At 49.3% G+C, this 16,328-nt stretch overlaps 1 long non-coding RNA gene across 1 annotated transcript; it reads right to left on the bottom strand.

Moving 5' to 3' along the window:
- Positions 1-236: 236 nt before the first annotated feature.
- LOC132345681 (uncharacterized) lies at positions 237-16,056 on the bottom strand. Its single transcript, XR_009495148.1, has 3 exons — positions 12,971-16,056; positions 9,316-10,520; positions 237-1,561 (listed from the first exon to the last, which is right to left on the bottom strand). It is a non-coding gene; the product is annotated as an uncharacterized lncRNA (long non-coding RNA).
- Between the last annotated feature and the right edge of the window lie 272 nt (positions 16,057-16,328).

Below are 16,328 nucleotides of genomic sequence, written 5' to 3'. Positions count from 1 at the left end.
ACCATCACTGCGCACAAAAGACCACGGGAAGAACAGGTCAAACCAGAACGGAAGTGCTGAGATGCCTCTGTCGCCAAGCACTTTTCCTCCGCACCTGCTGCCAAATCGCAGACACTATGGATGACTCGCTCTGCTCTCAAACGGCCACACTTCCAAAAAAAAATGACACAGCATTGACAAAAATAGTTTCTTCTGAACCTAAGCCTTCAAAGTATGTTGGAAAGCAACATCCATCCATCAACAAGTAGGGACTTCTCTGGCAGTCCAGTAGTCAAGACTCCCACCGCAGGGGGCATGGATTCAGTCCCTGGTCGGGGAGCTAAAATCTTGCCTGCTGCCGCCAAAACAAACAGAAGAACACAGTGGGGTGGATAACACAAAACACGGGGGCCTCCATGCAGTGGAATAGTACTCAGTCATAAAAAGGAGTGAAGCGCTGATTCATCCTGCAGGGTGGATGAACCTCGAAAACTGCTATGGGAGAGAAGACAGACGCTAGAAGCCACACAACGCACGATTCCATCTCTAAGAAATGTCCACGAGAGGCCAAGCCGTAGAGACAGAAAGCAGATCAGTGGTTGCCGGGGGCTGGAGGAGGAGGAACAGGGAGTGACTGCTGATGGGGGCTGGATTTCCTTCTGGTGTGGTGGAAATGTTTGGGAACTCGGTAGAGGTGATAGTTGCACAGCACGGAGAATGGACTCAATGCCACCAAATTTTCTGCTTGAAAATGACTAATTTTATGTTACGTGAATTTCCCCTCAGTAAAAATACACAGGTAAAAATTAAAAAAAAAAACAGAAGCATAAAAAAATCCACCAAGGCAAGTATTTGTCTCTCCAAGGGGCGTGGTGGGGGTGGGGTGGAGAGCACAGGTTTTTCTGCCCACCTTGGGAAGGGGTGATGGAGTTGGGGCCCCCCTGCCTGAGGGCCCTGGACACAGTCTGGACCAATCTGTCAGCCCTGTGGGGGCCATGCTCTGGCTGGCGGGAGCGCTGGGCTCTTAAAGGGTTTTGTCAGGGCTTTGAAAGGGGGCCAGGTTTTTTTTTTCCCCGGAGCCGAGCAGTCTTGAGCCTGTTGTTCTCAGCAATCTCAGGGCCGCGTGTTAGCAGGAAACACAGCCAAGTAGGGCTTCCTGCGAGTCGGAGAGAGGAAGCTCCGTAATGTTCTGGAAGGCCGGGTTAAAAATAACCCCGGTATATAAGGACGGCGGAGGGTCCCCTCTCTGCCTCACTCACACGCAGGCCGGCTGGACGCTGGGCCGAGCAGGTGGTTTGGGGCCTAAGACAGGCCAAATCCTGGTCCCTGGGCCCCTGGGGCTAGGGGAAAACACCAGCCAAGTTCAGAGTCCTGAGGCTGCCCCGCTTCCAGAACTTAGGCAGACTCAGGGCCACCGTGGGTGTTCCTGTTTTAAATCACTTTTCTCCAGCTGAATATGCAAACCCAAGCAGAGAGGAACGCGGGTGGAGCTGTGATTTCGGTCGGCAGTGATGACCAAAGCGCACACAGCCAGAGTTCGAATCCTGTCTCTGCCACCAGCTCTGGATCTCAGTGTTCTCATCTGTAAAATGGAGCAAATAACGGCTCTAAGGAAGCTAAATAATTATTATGAATCCTTCCAAGGTGGCTCAGCGGCAAAGAATCCGCCTGCCAACGCAGGAGACACGGGTTTGATCTCTGAGTTGGGAAGATCCCCTAGAGGAGGAAATGGCAACCCATTCCAGTGTTCCTTGCCTGGAGAATCCCATGGACAGAGGAGCCTGGAGGGCCACAGTCCATGGAGTCACAAAGACTGGGACACAACTGAGCATGCACACACCATCATTATTTTCAGGATGTTTACTTCCCTGGGTGTGGCATCCATATATTATTATATATTTAATCCGTGCATCAGTTCTAATTCCATCTCCTCCCCCTCTTCACAGGTGTAGCAAGCAGGGATTAGCATCACCTGTTGTCATGGTAACCCAAGACGCCGTGGCCAAGTTGTCTCCGTGAGCTTTCTCCAACCTTGCCTTCCACAAGCCTGCTGATGGACACCTCTTTCCATTTTACACTTGGAGGCCTCACTTGCCTTACTCTAGCCCAGTCCTGACAAAAAGGAACGGATTTGAGCCAGGGACTTTGGACTTCACAGGGCCCAAAGTTCTTTCTGTTCTATGTTTAGAAGTTAAAGTTAGGGAGTTCGAAGGGTGCAGCCAGAAGATGGTTGACCATCACCTTTACATAGGCAGGTTGTTCGCACAGGCGGGGTGGCCTTTCCAAAAGGACCTCTGATGTCATTGCCATCAGAACAGTGAGAACAACAAAGCCCACTACTGCCCGAATTTTGGGACAAAGTCAACACCAAGGTGTGGAGCTTCTCATCCTGGGCTGAGCCACATGGATCAGAAAAATAAAAGAAGACACAAATGATCAATGTCAGGAAGGAGAGAGGGGACCCTGGGGACAAGTCCTACACATATCAAAAGGTTCACCAGGGCATTCTATAAAAAACTTGCTGCTGCTAAGTCGCTTCAGTCGTGTCCGACTCTGTGCGACCCCATAGACGGCAGCCCACCAGGCTCCCCCGTCCCTGGGATTCTCCAGGCAAGAACACTGGAGTGGGTTGCCATTTCCTTCTCAAATGCATGAAAGTGAAAAGTGAAAGTGAAGTCGCTCAGTCGTGTCCAACCCTCAGCGACCCCATGGACTACAGCCTTCCAGGCTCCTCCGTTCAAAAACAACTTGATTCCAGTCAATTCAATGGCTCAGATGACACGGACAAATTCCTTGAAAGACTCAAATTCCCCCAACTCACTCAAGAAGAAGCAGATCACCAGGGGACCACCCTGGTGGTCCAGTGGCTAAGACTCCACACTCCCGATGCAGGGGGCCCTGGGTTCAATCCCTGGTCTGGGAACCAGATACCACATGCCACAGCTAAGAATTCACATGTGGCAACTGAAGATCTGGGGTGTTGCCACCAAGATCTAACTCAGCCAAATAAACAAATATTCTTAAAAAGAAGACAGAGATCGCCAGGATAGCCCTGTATCTATGGAAGAAACCGATGGGCTGGTGGAGAACTTTCCCGCGTAGCAAGCCAGGTCTGAACAGCGTCACTGGTAAATTTCCCCAAGCATTTGGGAAAGAAAGAATGCCAGTGCTACAGAGCCGCTTTCATAACACTGGAGAAGGAAGCCTTCCCAACTTACTCTAAATGGGGGAAGGGGGCTGCCTTGGGGTGCCCCGGGAGCTTCTCTCTGTGCCAGCATTCAGTAGAGCCCTGGGGCTCCCCCCACACCCCCAAAGAGATCCTGTTCCCTTCCAGGGGATGTTTTCTTCTGCCGTTAGGGCAGATCCCTGCCGGGGCTCAGGGAAATGAAAGAAGCGTTTGCTCTCCAGAAATCCGATCCAGACACGCCGGTTCCCCTGAAGGCGCCTTTGTACTCTGAGTGCTGCCACAGTGAATGCCGTCACTGGCTGTGGCCTGCACGTCGTGGCTGGCTGGGCTGAGGCCCCTTTCAGAAGTCACCGTGGTCCTCCACTAGCTATTTTTAACTGGACTTGTGGGCCAGGGGGATGCAGGAGTGGGGACAGAGGACATCCGTGAGGCTGGGGGATGTTGGGGGCTCCACCAGAGCTGCACCCACGGGTGCGGGTGATGATGAAAGGAGGGCACTCCCTCCACCTCTCAGCTTCTTTCTGCATCTGTCAGATGAAGGTTTGAATCCCATCAGGGGCTTCAATTCAAAGTAGCTCAAAGGCTGAATTCTATCAGCCAATCTCAGGGTCCCTCTCTCACTTTCTCTGTCTCTCCCCATCTCTCTGCAGTCCCCTCTCTGTCTCTTTCTCTCTGCCTTTAACTCCCCTTTGCATGGGACGCTGTGCCTTTCTGTTCAGCTCTGCCTGAGCAGGGAACCTCTCTCTCTTGCAAGAACAAGATGACCCCATCTGCTACCTTGTTTTCTTGAAAGTATTATCCATCGTTCAATCCATCAGTCAGTGGATTATCCTACATCTCCCACCCAGAGCACCCTGTGTGTGCTTGCCCCCCAACCCCCAGTTCTCAGCAGGGTGGACTGACTTTGGTCCTGTTTAAACATTTCAGAATAGCCGGTGTCCTCTCCGCGATGCTCATTTCTCAAACAGATAACTAGATGTCCAAGCTCCTCGGGGGAGGGGTTTCAAGGCTCGATCGAGATGCCCTGGGGTGTGGTGAACTCTCTAGGGATTGGGTTCAACGCCACACCAGCCCACGCATAGCATCACCTTCTGCTAATGCTGACCCTCGGGGGGAGGGGCAGGTTCAGGGGGGAAATTGAGGCTCAGAGGGGTGAAGCCCTTCCCCTAGCCCAACAAAGCCAGCTACTTGGTTCCAGGAACCCAGCTCTTAACCAAAGCATCTCCTGATTATGGGGATTCTGGCCTTTTTCTGATCCTCCGTCAGCCCCTGTATGCTGGGCCTGCCAGGGGCTGTCAGAGGAGAAGCCCTTGGCTCTCCCCGCTACAATGTCCTGCGATGGCTTTCCTGGGCCCACCCCCAGTGTGACTTGAGCACCTTTGGCCTGCAAATGGTATTTCCCTGGACGGACCTGCTGGGCCTGAGGTCCCACAGGCAATCCCAGCTGCTCACGCTGAGTCCCTGGGCGAGTTCCCTGATCTCAAGGGCCTCAGTCGCCACTTCTGTAAGGGGGCAGCACACCAGTGGTCCTGCCTCCCAGCATTCAGTGGAGCCTGACATCTATAAACGGCACGGATCCTGACAGCAAGTAACCAACCAAAGTGGGCGCGTGCCTGCATGCACGCTCTGTCACTGTCGTGTCCGGCTCTTTGCAACCCTATGGACGGTAGCCCGCCAGGCTCCTCTGCCCATGGGATTTCCCAGGCAAGAATACTGGTGTGGGTTGCCACGTCCTCCTCCAGGGGATCTTCCTGACCCGGGGACTTGAACCCGCGTCTCCTGCATTGTGGGTGGTTTCTTTACCCACTGAGCCACCTGGGAAGCCCACCAAAGAGGGTCCCTGCTCACAACTTTTCCAGGAATCTGGCCACAGGCCTGATGATAGCCCAAGTTTCCTCTTAGCCAGCCCCTCCCTAATATTTTTTAAAAGTTGTGGTCAAATAAACAATATAAAATTTACCATTTTAACCATTTTCAAGTTTGTGTTTCAGTGGCATTTACTACATTTATAGTGTTGGGCAATCAGCGCCTTTATCTAGTTCCTAAACATTTCCTTCACCCCCAAAAGGACAGCCCATCTCATTAGCAATCACTCCCCACGTCCCCTCCCCCAGCCCCTGGCAACCACCAAATCTACTTCCTGTCTCTGTGGATTTGCCTATTCTGGATCTTTCATATAAGTGGAATCACATATAAACTTTTGTGTTTGGGCTTCCTTCACGCGGCATGGTGTTTTTGAGGTTTATCCACATCATAGCATGAATCAGCGCTCCATTCCTTTGTATTATTTCTTTGTAATTGTATGGATGATCACATTGTGTTTATCCATTCATCCACTGATGGACATTGGGACTTGTTTCTACCTTTTCCCTTTTTCTTTTGGCCACAACTCACAGCCAGCAGGATCTTAGTTCCCCAAACAGGGATTGAACCGAGCCCCCTGCAGTGGAAGCTTGAAGCCCTGACCACTGGACCGCCAGGAAATTCCTTTGTTTCTACATTCTGGCGATTGGGACCAGTGATACTGTGGACATGTGTGTGCAAAAACTCGTGAAAACACTTGTTTTCAGTTTGGTGCGGGTGGGATGGGGTAGATCCCCAGGAGTGGAGTAGCTGTGTCATGTTGCAATGCTACATTTAATTACTTGAGGAGCTCTGCTCTGGCAGGATTAAACCTGAATTCTGCATGCCTGTGTGGACACGCCTGCAGCCGCCCACCAGAAAGACCTCCACTCCGCACCAGCATCCCTCAGCCCTCAGCCTCCTCATCTGTTCACTGGCTGTGGTGATGACGTAAGGAGATGACACTGCTGGCCTGGCACCCACTACCACCTCAAGCTAGGATGCGTGCTCCCCCACCACCTCCCGACAAAACACAGGACACCCAGTTACATCCGAATTTCGATAAACACTGGGTGACTTTTCAGTATATCTCATTCCATGCAAAATTTAGGATATACTTACATTTTAAAATCTTTGTTTAGGACTTCCCTAGCGGACCAGCAGTTAAGACTCCACGCTTCCAATGCAGGGGGTGAGGGTTCAATCTCTGGTCAGGGAACCAAGATCCCACATGCCGTGTGGTGATGAGGTGGAGGGAGGGGAAATGGTTGTTTATCTGAAATCCCAGTTTAATTGGGTATCCTGCCTTTTATTTTCTCAATCTGGTGACTGGATTTTGTTACAGCTTGTTTCCTTTTTTAAAAAGTTTATTTTTTTTAATTGGAGGATAATTGCTTCACAATATTGTGTTGTTTTTTTGCTATACTTCAACAGGAACCAAGCATAGGTTGGTTCCTCTTGAACCTCCTCATAATCAGGCAGAAATCACGCAAAAATCATGGACATCATAGCCAGACAGAAATCAAAGGCAGTTCTGGGTATTTGGGGCCCCAAATATCTGATCCACCTGGCTCATCTCAACAAAACCCAGCTGGGGCCCAAGCTGCCAAGATGGCTCTGACCCTCTAGTGGTTCCTCGAGAAAGGTCTGGTCACAACTTGTTAAAACCCTGGGAAATTGTTGAAGGTCTACTTCAGTCAGATGACCAATGATCTAAATTTGTCCTCAAACCCCAGGCTGCCGGAAGGCCAGTGAGCAAAGGGGTGAGCATTCAGGGTAGCCCCTTGGAAAGACACCTCACTGGGCCTGCCTCCGGGGGCGCCGAGGTCTGATTCATGCTTCCTTGTATTCAAACAGAGCCCCTAAGGACCGGAAGCATCTCTGTGAGGGGCAGAGCAACCTGAACCAGCGACACTTCTCCCCGATTTTTCCCAGAACTGGCCTGAGGCCTGGGAGATGCCGGACGGTGTCACTTAAGGGAATCTCTGTGGTCACTGTCCACCCAGGGAACTTGAACTTAAATGAAGGCCACCTTTTCCAGGGCCAGCTGATACATCACGGACAGGAAGTCCAGAGCCCTGGTACTTTTAGGAGTTCACAGAAATGTTGTAATTTCTTTTTTTTAAGATTTTTTTTTTTAACGTGGGCCATTTTTAAAAAAAGTCTTTATTGAATTTGTCACAACACTGCTTCTGCGTTATGGTTCAGTTTTTTGGCCTCAGGGGATGTGGGATCTTCGCTTCCCGACCAGGGATCAAACCCACACCCCCTGCATTGGAAGGATAAGTCCTAACTACTGGGACTGCCAGGGAAGTCCCTTGATATCCTTTCAAATCAGAAGAAAAAAAAAATTTAGGGCAGAGGAAAAGAAAAGTTTTATTTTTTCTTACTTCAGAGGGTGAAAATGAAATTTTTAGGTTCTAAAACCTAAAAAAAATTTTAAATGGAGGAAGTATGTCCCATTTCATGTGAAATTTGGTATATATTTATGCTAAAAATGTGCTGTTTGAATCTCCATTTAACTGGGTACCTCACGTTTTATCTGATGAGGTTAAATTTGTGACGTTACATTTCTGTGATGTTAAATCTGACGACCCAATCATTTGGTAACACTTAGACCTCTTGGCCAGGCAGAAAACTAATGAAAAAGGAAATGTGCCTCAGACCCCGTGAAGACATTTTTTTTTTTTCTTTTTCATAAAAATAAACAGGTAACTTTCTTTTAAAAAAAAATATTTATCTGGCTGCGTTGGGTCTTAGTTGCAGCACACGGGATCTACAGTTGGGGCATGCAGGATCTAGTTCCCTGACCAGGGATTGAATCCAGGCCTCCTGCATTGGGAATGTGGACTCTTAGTCACTGGACCACCAGGAAGTCCCTCCCAGAGGTCATATTTCAACCCTGAGCTTTACTCACAAAGATCAAGGTGGCCTTGTTACAAGTTTGCACTACAAAGGCAGGAAAAAGCCTCCTCCAGTGGACATGTCAGTATCTGGTGGAGTGTGGGGAGGGACTCCAGACCACATATCTAGCAAGTATCAGGAGATAAACCCATTTCTCAGATAACAAAACTGAGGACTGGAGAAGAGAAGCAACTTGACCTAAGCTCTAGGCCATGGTTCTCTAAAAAATCTCTTTGGAGGAGCGGTTTTTTTTTTTTTTTTTTTAATATTTATTTAGCTGCCCCAAGTCTTAGTTTCAGCTCATGGGATCTTTAGTTGCGGCTTGTGGGATTTAGTTCCCTGACCAGGGGTCGAACCCAAGCTCCCCGCATTGAGAGGGGAAGTCACTGGTTTTGTGTCTTTTTGATGTCCTGGGGCCCTGTGTGATGAAAGCTGGAATTATTCATGGTAGACATATGCCAGCAACTTACCTTCAGTTTCAGGGGGTCCATGGAGGCTAGGTTCATACAGGGAAACAAGCCTGGGTCAGGATCAGAGACTTCACACTCGGACAGTGGAACTCCTGGCTAGCCAAGGATTAGCAGTACCTCTGATTCCTTCCCCGACCCCCAGAAAAACTAATGGCTCTCTGAGTCCTGAGGCCCAGTGGGGGCTCCACATAGGCTCTGGCACATTGTAGGTCTTCAATATTAGTAGGTCCCTCAATCCTCAAACACACATACACACACACAACCCCGGGCTGGCCATTTTAAACTCAAGCCTTCATATCTACTCTTGGGAGAAAGAAAAGGAAAACTCCTACTACACATATTTAAAAAAAACTGCCCTTGCGGTGGAAAAGTTTTTACATCTGAAGAAAACCCTGATTGTTAGACTCAGGTCTGCAATAAACCGTGGCTATTTTTAAGCGCCTGGGGACATGTGCTCACAACCCCGGGAAAAGAAGCAGCCGTTCGCCCTCCTCAGCACGTCCGGAGTGGCCCGAGTGATGTGGTGTGGAGGGTGAGGGGCACGGGCTGTCAGCCTGCCAAGAGCACAAGGGCCTCCTAGAGTATTCCGGAACATTCTTCCCCAGGTCGTTAGAAATCCTGCAATCGGGGCCGTGCCTCCAAGTTCCAGTTCTGCCAGCAGTTGTTTTCCATTTCATTTTTCCTCTTTTTTTTTTTTTTCCTTTTTCGATTTCTCAAATCACATTTGTTTTTCCACAATCGAAAGCACTCACACACATTTTGGCCGGGCCTCCAGACACGCTGTTCTAACCAAGACGTGTAAACAACCCCTTCCCCATCCCCCCTCCTGCAGCTGGGTATTTGGGTGACACTGGAAAATCTGGAGGGAAAGAAAAAAAAAAAGGTGCTGGGAGGAGGGGGTGGGAGTTTTCCAAAAATCAGCTCAGGACTTACGTAACACAGAGTTTATGCAAGCGGCCCCTGGACACACACCCGAGGCTGCGAACCAGCGAACGAGCGCGGGGCGGAGGGCTCCGCTGGCAGCAGGCGGACGCGGAGAAGGGAAAGTGACGCCTTGGCTGGGATCTCTGACTCCTCCACCGGAGTGATAAGGGGAATGTGGATGCGGCTGGGAGGCCAAGCACATATTTGAAATATGTTGGCAAGCCCCAGCGCTTGTAAACCGTCACAAATCTTCCGAGGAAAGTAAAGGAATCTTCCTCTAAGAACCACCGGCAGCTGGGATCCAGCGCTCATCTGCGGGTCGCCCACAGTGAGCCGGGATTTTTAAATCACTTTCTATCAACGTCTCCCTTTAAATATATATATTTGGCTGTGCTAGGTCTTAGTTTCGACATTCGGAATCTTTAGTTTCAGCATGTGAACTCTTAGCTGGGATCTAGTTCCCTGACCAGGGATCCAACCGGGGCCCCTTACATTGACGCTGTGGAGTCTTAGCCGCTGGAGCACAAAGCCCACTAGCAGCGTCTCCGTACTGCTCATAGTGCCCTTGGGAGTTCCCAAGGGCTTTCCCATTTTACAGGAAAGGAAGGCCGAGGCACAGAGAGGGGAGGCGACTTAGCCCAGCAAAGTCACACTTGGCTGAATCCGAAGCCACAGTCAATGTTTTTCAATATTTTCCTGAAAGGCCACTTCCGTGGGCATAGAAGCTGGTGATTGTCAGAATAAGCACCTGTGTGTGTGTGTGTGTGTGTGTGTGTGTGTGTTAGTTGCTCAGTCATCTCTGACTCTGTGACCCCGTGGACTGTAGCCCACCCGGCTCTTCTGTCCATGGGACTCTTCAGGCAAGAACACTGGAGTGGGTTGTCATTTCCTCCTCCAGGGGCTCTTTCTGACCCAGAGATCAAGCCTGAGTCTCCTGCCTTGCAGGCAGATTCTTTACTGTCTGAGCCACCAGGGAAGGCCATCAGGACCTGAGTGGGCATAATAAATGTTCTCCGGCTCAGATGTAGTGGGGATGTCTCATTTCACAAAATTCAACCCGAGCATTATTCGCTTACCTGCTACATGCCCCCTCATCAGCCAGTCTAGGGGGTACTCTCAAATCTTGTCCACGGTTCGTGTTCCGGATTTTCTTTTTGCAGACTCTGCAGGCCATGCTCCTTAAGTAGCTGCAGTCTCCCCTCGGGGTGGTTGTTCTGTTTTCACGAGCAATAAATTGGTCCAGCCACTTTGGAAAAGTGTTTGTCAGTATCTCCTAAAGTTACAATCCTGTAATCCTGCTCCTAGATGTGTACCCCTAAAGGAATAAATCTGTATGTTTGCACTAAAGAAATATAGCCACAGTATTCACAGTGAAGAAAGAAGGAAGGGAGGGAGAGAGAGAGGGAGGAAGAAAGAAAGAGAGGAAGGAAGGGAAGAAAGAACCCAAATGTCATCAATGAATGAACTATAGTATATTCATTTAATGCAAGGAGAGAAAACCAGTCAGTCCTTAAGGAAATCAACCCTGAATATTCACTGGAAAGACTGGTGCTGAAGCTGAAGCTCCAATACTTTGGCGCCCTGATGCAAAGCTCTGACTCATTGGAAAAACCCTAATGCTGGGAAAGGTTGAGGGGAAAAGGATCAGGGGGCACCAGAGGGTGAAACTGTTTAGCATCACAGACCCAACGGACATGAATTGGAGCAAACTCGGAGACAGTGAAGGACAGAGGAGCTGGAGTGCTGCAGTCCAGGGCTTGCAAAGAATGGGACATAACTTAGTGACCGAATAATAACAATACACCAATGGCAGGGTAGGCTGAGGTGGAGGAGTTCTACTACATACAGAACGTGGGAACCCCTGAGCACCAAATTGAGCAAAGGGACCAGACATGACCGAGGGCATAATGGTGATTCCACAGTGAATTCCATCAGTGAAATCAACAGCTGGCAAAACTCATCTCCTGGGATAGAGGGCAGAAGCACGGTTTCCTCAATGGCAGACGGAACCTTGGGGACACTGGATGTTCCCACGTTTTGATCTGGGTGATGGGCACATCAGTGCAATCCACTGAGCGTACCCTCCAGGTTAGAGCCCTAAGCTGCGTCCAAGTTTTTTCCTCCTTTGAAAAAAATTGGGCAGGTATTTATTGAGCACCTAGTGTATTCACTAAGGGGCAGCAATGACTTAGGCTTCAGCAGAACCTTCCACACCTGGATCGGAGCTGGTGCTCAGAGTCCCACCAGCCCCAGGACCCAGGGAACCCTGCTCTAATGGTGCTAACTCTGGTGGGATTTCCCAGAGGAAGGATAAGGCTTCGTCTTACAGGCCATGGAAGGGTGGTGGTGAAAGGATCTGGGCTCACAGGGGCCACCTCCCTGCCCACGAGGAGCTGTCACTGATGATGGTGGCCACTGTAGGTGACTGCTCTCCATGTACCACGTGCTTTATAGCCATGGACTCACGATCCACCCCTATCCCCACCCCAAGCCCCACATGGAAGCAGCCTCAGTGACATGCCCAAGGACCCCAAACTGAACCCAAATGTGAAACAGGAATCCCTAAAGGAGCTGATGATCCACGTGGAACCCCTTAGGCCACCCCCTCCAACCTGCCGGTGTCCCCACTGCCCAGCGGTTTCCCTGGTGACTCAACCAGGTGTGGCCGGGAGCCACACGCATGCACACACGCAGCCTCCCCTGACGGTCACCACCTTTGGTACACAGCCTCCAGGTGCCTAGGACACCATGAGTCATGGGGACTCAGCCCTCTGATTGTCTGCAAAAGGTCCTTCATCGCAACAATCAATAACCTCAGTAAGAGGTCTGGCCATCAGCCAGTCAGTCCTTTGAAAACCTTTCCGAGGGGTCCCCTTGGACCCGATAGGGACAAAAACCAATGGCCAGTCACTTCCAAAAGGTCTCAAAAGTGAGCAGATGCTTCCTCTGTGCATGGGGACAGGGGACTTGCAACTTGAATGCAGTCCCTCCATTCCTGCCTGCAGGGTCTTGTCATCCAGGGCATTGACACTCAGCCCAGAGGACAAAGGACTATCATTATCTCAATGCACGTGGTCTTTATTTGGAAGGATGGGGCACTGTGTTTCTGATGAGGAACTCCCCACTCCCAATTCCACCCCCCAGCCTCCAGAGCAATCCTTTCTAACTGCCCATGGGCAATGGGAGGTGGTGGGGCTCATGGTAGGAGGGACTCAGGTTCCTAAGATTCCTGTCTTGGTGTAATACCTTACTTATGGGTGGGACCAGTGAATAGTTGGGACATTGCTCCCTTCATTAGGTTACATTATAGGGCCAAAGTGAAGGGATTTTTGCAGATGCAGTTAAGGTTCCAAATCATTTGATTTCTGAGTCTGTGTAAAGGAGGGTGGGCCTGGCCTAATCAGGGAATTTTAGGTTATGTCTTTGTTTTTTAACAACAGTTTTCTTAATCAAAAAAATTTTTTAACTAAGTTGGATAGTAGCAGCAACCCAGGTGTCATCAATGGATAAATGGATAAACAAAATATGGTGTATCTGTACAACACAATATTAACCATAAAAGAAATGAAATTCTGACCCATGTGACATGAATGTACCTTGAGAATATGACTGTGCGTGAAACAAGCCAGGCGCAAACGGACAAATGCAGTATGATTCCACTTACCTGAGGTCCCTAGGGTAGACAGATTCATAGACAGAATGTAGAATGGTAGTTCCAACGGCTGGGGGAGGAGATATTGGGGAGTTAGTGTTTAATAAAGGCAGAGTTTCAGTTGGGGGAAATGAAAAGTTCTGGAGATATACAGTGGTGATGGTTGCACAATAATGTAAATGTACTTAATGCCACTAAGCTGTACACTTAAAAAGGGGTTATACCCAATATTCTTTAATAACCTAATAAGCTATAAGGGAAAAGAATATGAAAAGGAATATATATATATATACATATGGACAGAGGAGACTGGTGGACTATGGCCCAGAGGGCCGCAAAGAGTTGGACATGACTGAAGAGAGTTAGCACACACACACATATATGTGTGTGTGTACATATATATTTGAATGACTTTTCTGTATACCTAAAACTAACACAACACTGTAAATCAACTACACTTCAAATTTTAAAAATTAAACAAAGCATAAAAGGGGGGCTAATGTTATGTATACTTTATTTTACACAATTTTACAAAAACAGTGTTGGACAATCCAAATTAAATTAAGTATTTGAAGGACAATTCTTTTAGAGAAGAAGGTCTAGCAGCCAGAAGTTGGAGGCAGCAGAGAACTGCGATGCCACGAGCCTCGAGGAAGCCTGTGGCCAGGTTGTAAGGAAGAAGAACAAGCAGCCTACAGGAGCCGAGGGGCTCAGTCCTACACCCACAAGGAACTGGATTCCGCCCACACCCAGGGAGGAGGACCCCAAGTCTCAGGTGAGGCTCCCCCACCTGGACCTTTGCTGGCAAAGTGATGGCTCTGCTTTTTTACACCTTGACTGCAGCTTTGTGGGATCCTGTGTAGAGGACCATCTATGTCATGCTGGGCTCCTGACCTGTAAATTGGGAGATAATACAGACTGTCTCCATCAGCACAGGCTGCTGTTAGCAGAATACCATAGACTTGGTGGCTTGTAAACAGTAGATTTAAAAAAAAAAATTTTTTTTTTAATTTGTTTGTCCGAGCCAGGTCTTAGCCGAAGCATCTGGGATCTTTAGTTGCAGCATGCAGGATCTTTAGTTGAAGGCGGCATGCAGGCTCTTAGCTGAAGCACACAGAATCTAGTTCCCTGCAGGGATTAAACCCCGGCCTCCAGCACTAGCACTGCAGAGTCTTAACCACTGGAGCACCAGGGAAGTCCCTAAACAACAGATTTTCACCTCTCACAGTTCTGAAGGCTAGTAGTCTGAGATCAAAGTTCCAGCATGGTCAGGTTCTGACACAAGCCTGATTCCCAGCTGCAGACAATATATATTGATATAAACACTGATACAGTATATATGGTATCCTCACAGAGACGGATTTTATCTTCTTGGGCTCCCAAAGCACTGCGAACAATGACTGCAGCTGCAAAATTAAAAGACACTTGCTCCTTGGAAGAAAAGCTATGACAAACCTAGACAGCATTAAAGAACAGAAACATCACTTTGCAAACAAAGGTCCAGATAGTGAAAGCTATGGTTTTTCCGGTGGTCATGTACAGATGTGAGAGCTGGACGATAAAGAAGGCTGAGTGTCGAAGAATTGATGCTTTCGAATTGTGTTGGAGAAGACTCTTGAGAGTCCCTTGGACAGCAAGGAGATCAAACCAGTCAATCCTCAAGGAAATCAACCCTGAATACACATTGGAAGGACTGATGCTGAAGGTGAAGCTCAAATACTTTGGCCACCTGATGCGATGAGCCGACTCATTTGAAAAGACCCTGATCCTGGGAAAGATTGAAGGCAGGAGAAGGGGACGACAGAGGATGAGACGGTTGGATGGCATCACTGACTTAATGGACATGAGTTTGAGCAAGCTCTGGGAGACAGTAAACGACAGGGAATCCTGGCGTGCTGCAGTCCATGGGGTCACAAAGATTTGGACGTGACCTAGCAACTGAACAACACATGGCAGAAGGGGTGAGCAAGCTCTCTGGGGTCTCTTGTATAAGGGTGCTAATCCCATTCATGACAACTCCACCCTCATGACTTAATCACCTCCCAAAGGCCCCACCTCCCAATCCCATCACATTGTGGGTTAGGAGATCAACATGTGAATTTTAAGGGGACATAAACATTCAGTCCATAAAAAAATAAGTTCTGTTTTCACTCACTAAAAAAAAAGGAGAAAATCTTTTGGGAGACAGCTGGGTCGATGCATCCCCCAGGACACAGCCCAGATAGATGCTCACCCTGGGTGATTGGGGAAAAGAGGCAAAGGGACAGGGTTTGGGAAGCCAGCCAGGCTGGTCCAGCCTCCAGGATGAGCAGTGCTGGGGGGACACCCAAGGCAGCAGGGGTAAGGGAGGGGCAGGCAGGGTGTCCTGGGGAGGGCAGTGTAGCCCTCAGCAGAAAACAGAGCCACCACAGCCTCCCGCAGGAGGGACCCCAGAGAACCAATTCCCTAGTCACTTTCCTTCTGCCCTCTGGGCCAAACTCAACAAGGAGCCTTTGATGTTTTAAAGGCCAGCCTCCCAGCCCAGGGCAGGATGAAAAAACAGGGTGGAACCAGCAGAGGAGATGACTGGCCCCAGAGCAGACCCCCACCTCCGACCCCAACCCTTGGCCTCATCTCTCACACTCCTCTCAGGTACTGGACAACCCAACCAGACAGAAAACCTAGAACACCATTCCTGATCATGCCAGCTCATGAGTCGGAGTGATGTACACACTGATCCTTCTTAGCTTAAGAGTTGGCAAAGTTTTTCTATAAAGAGCCTGACATAAACATTTTTACCTTTCTCAGTCATACATTCTCTCGAAATGATTCAATTCTGCTGTTATAGTGAAAAGCAGACATAGGCAACATGTAAATGAGTGAGCATGGCTGTGTTCCAATAAAATTTTATTTGCAGGCTTCCCTGGTGGTCCAGTGGCTAAGAATCCACCTGCCAATGCAGGGGACATGGGTTTGATCCCTGGTACGGGAAGTTTCCACATGCCCTGGGGCACCCAAGCCTGTGCGCCGTAACTACTGAGCCTGTGCTCTAGAGCCTGGGAGCCGCAACTACTGAAGCCCTTTCCCGGCTAGAGCCTGTGCTCTAGAGCCTGGGAACCGCAACTACTGAAGCCCTTTCCCGGCTAGAGCCTGTGCTCTGCCACAGAGGAGCCGCCGCAATGAGAAGCCCAGGCATCATAACTTAAGGGTAGCCCCTGCTTGCTGCAGCTAGAGAAAGCCTGCTCGCAGGAACAAAGACCCTAGTGCATGCAAAAATAAACAAAAATTTATTTGTAAAAACAGGCAGCTGACCCATGGGCCATAGCGCAAGACCCTTGTAAAAGTGAAAGTGTTAGTTGCTCAGTCCTGTCTCACTCTGCAGACCCCATGG

This window comes from Bos taurus, chromosome 7 (genome assembly GCF_002263795.3).
Source record: "Bos taurus isolate L1 Dominette 01449 registration number 42190680 breed Hereford chromosome 7, ARS-UCD2.0, whole genome shotgun sequence".
Taxonomy (NCBI): Eukaryota; Metazoa; Chordata; class Mammalia; order Artiodactyla; family Bovidae; genus Bos; species Bos taurus.
This window is presented reverse-complemented; position numbering and strand designations above follow the sequence as displayed.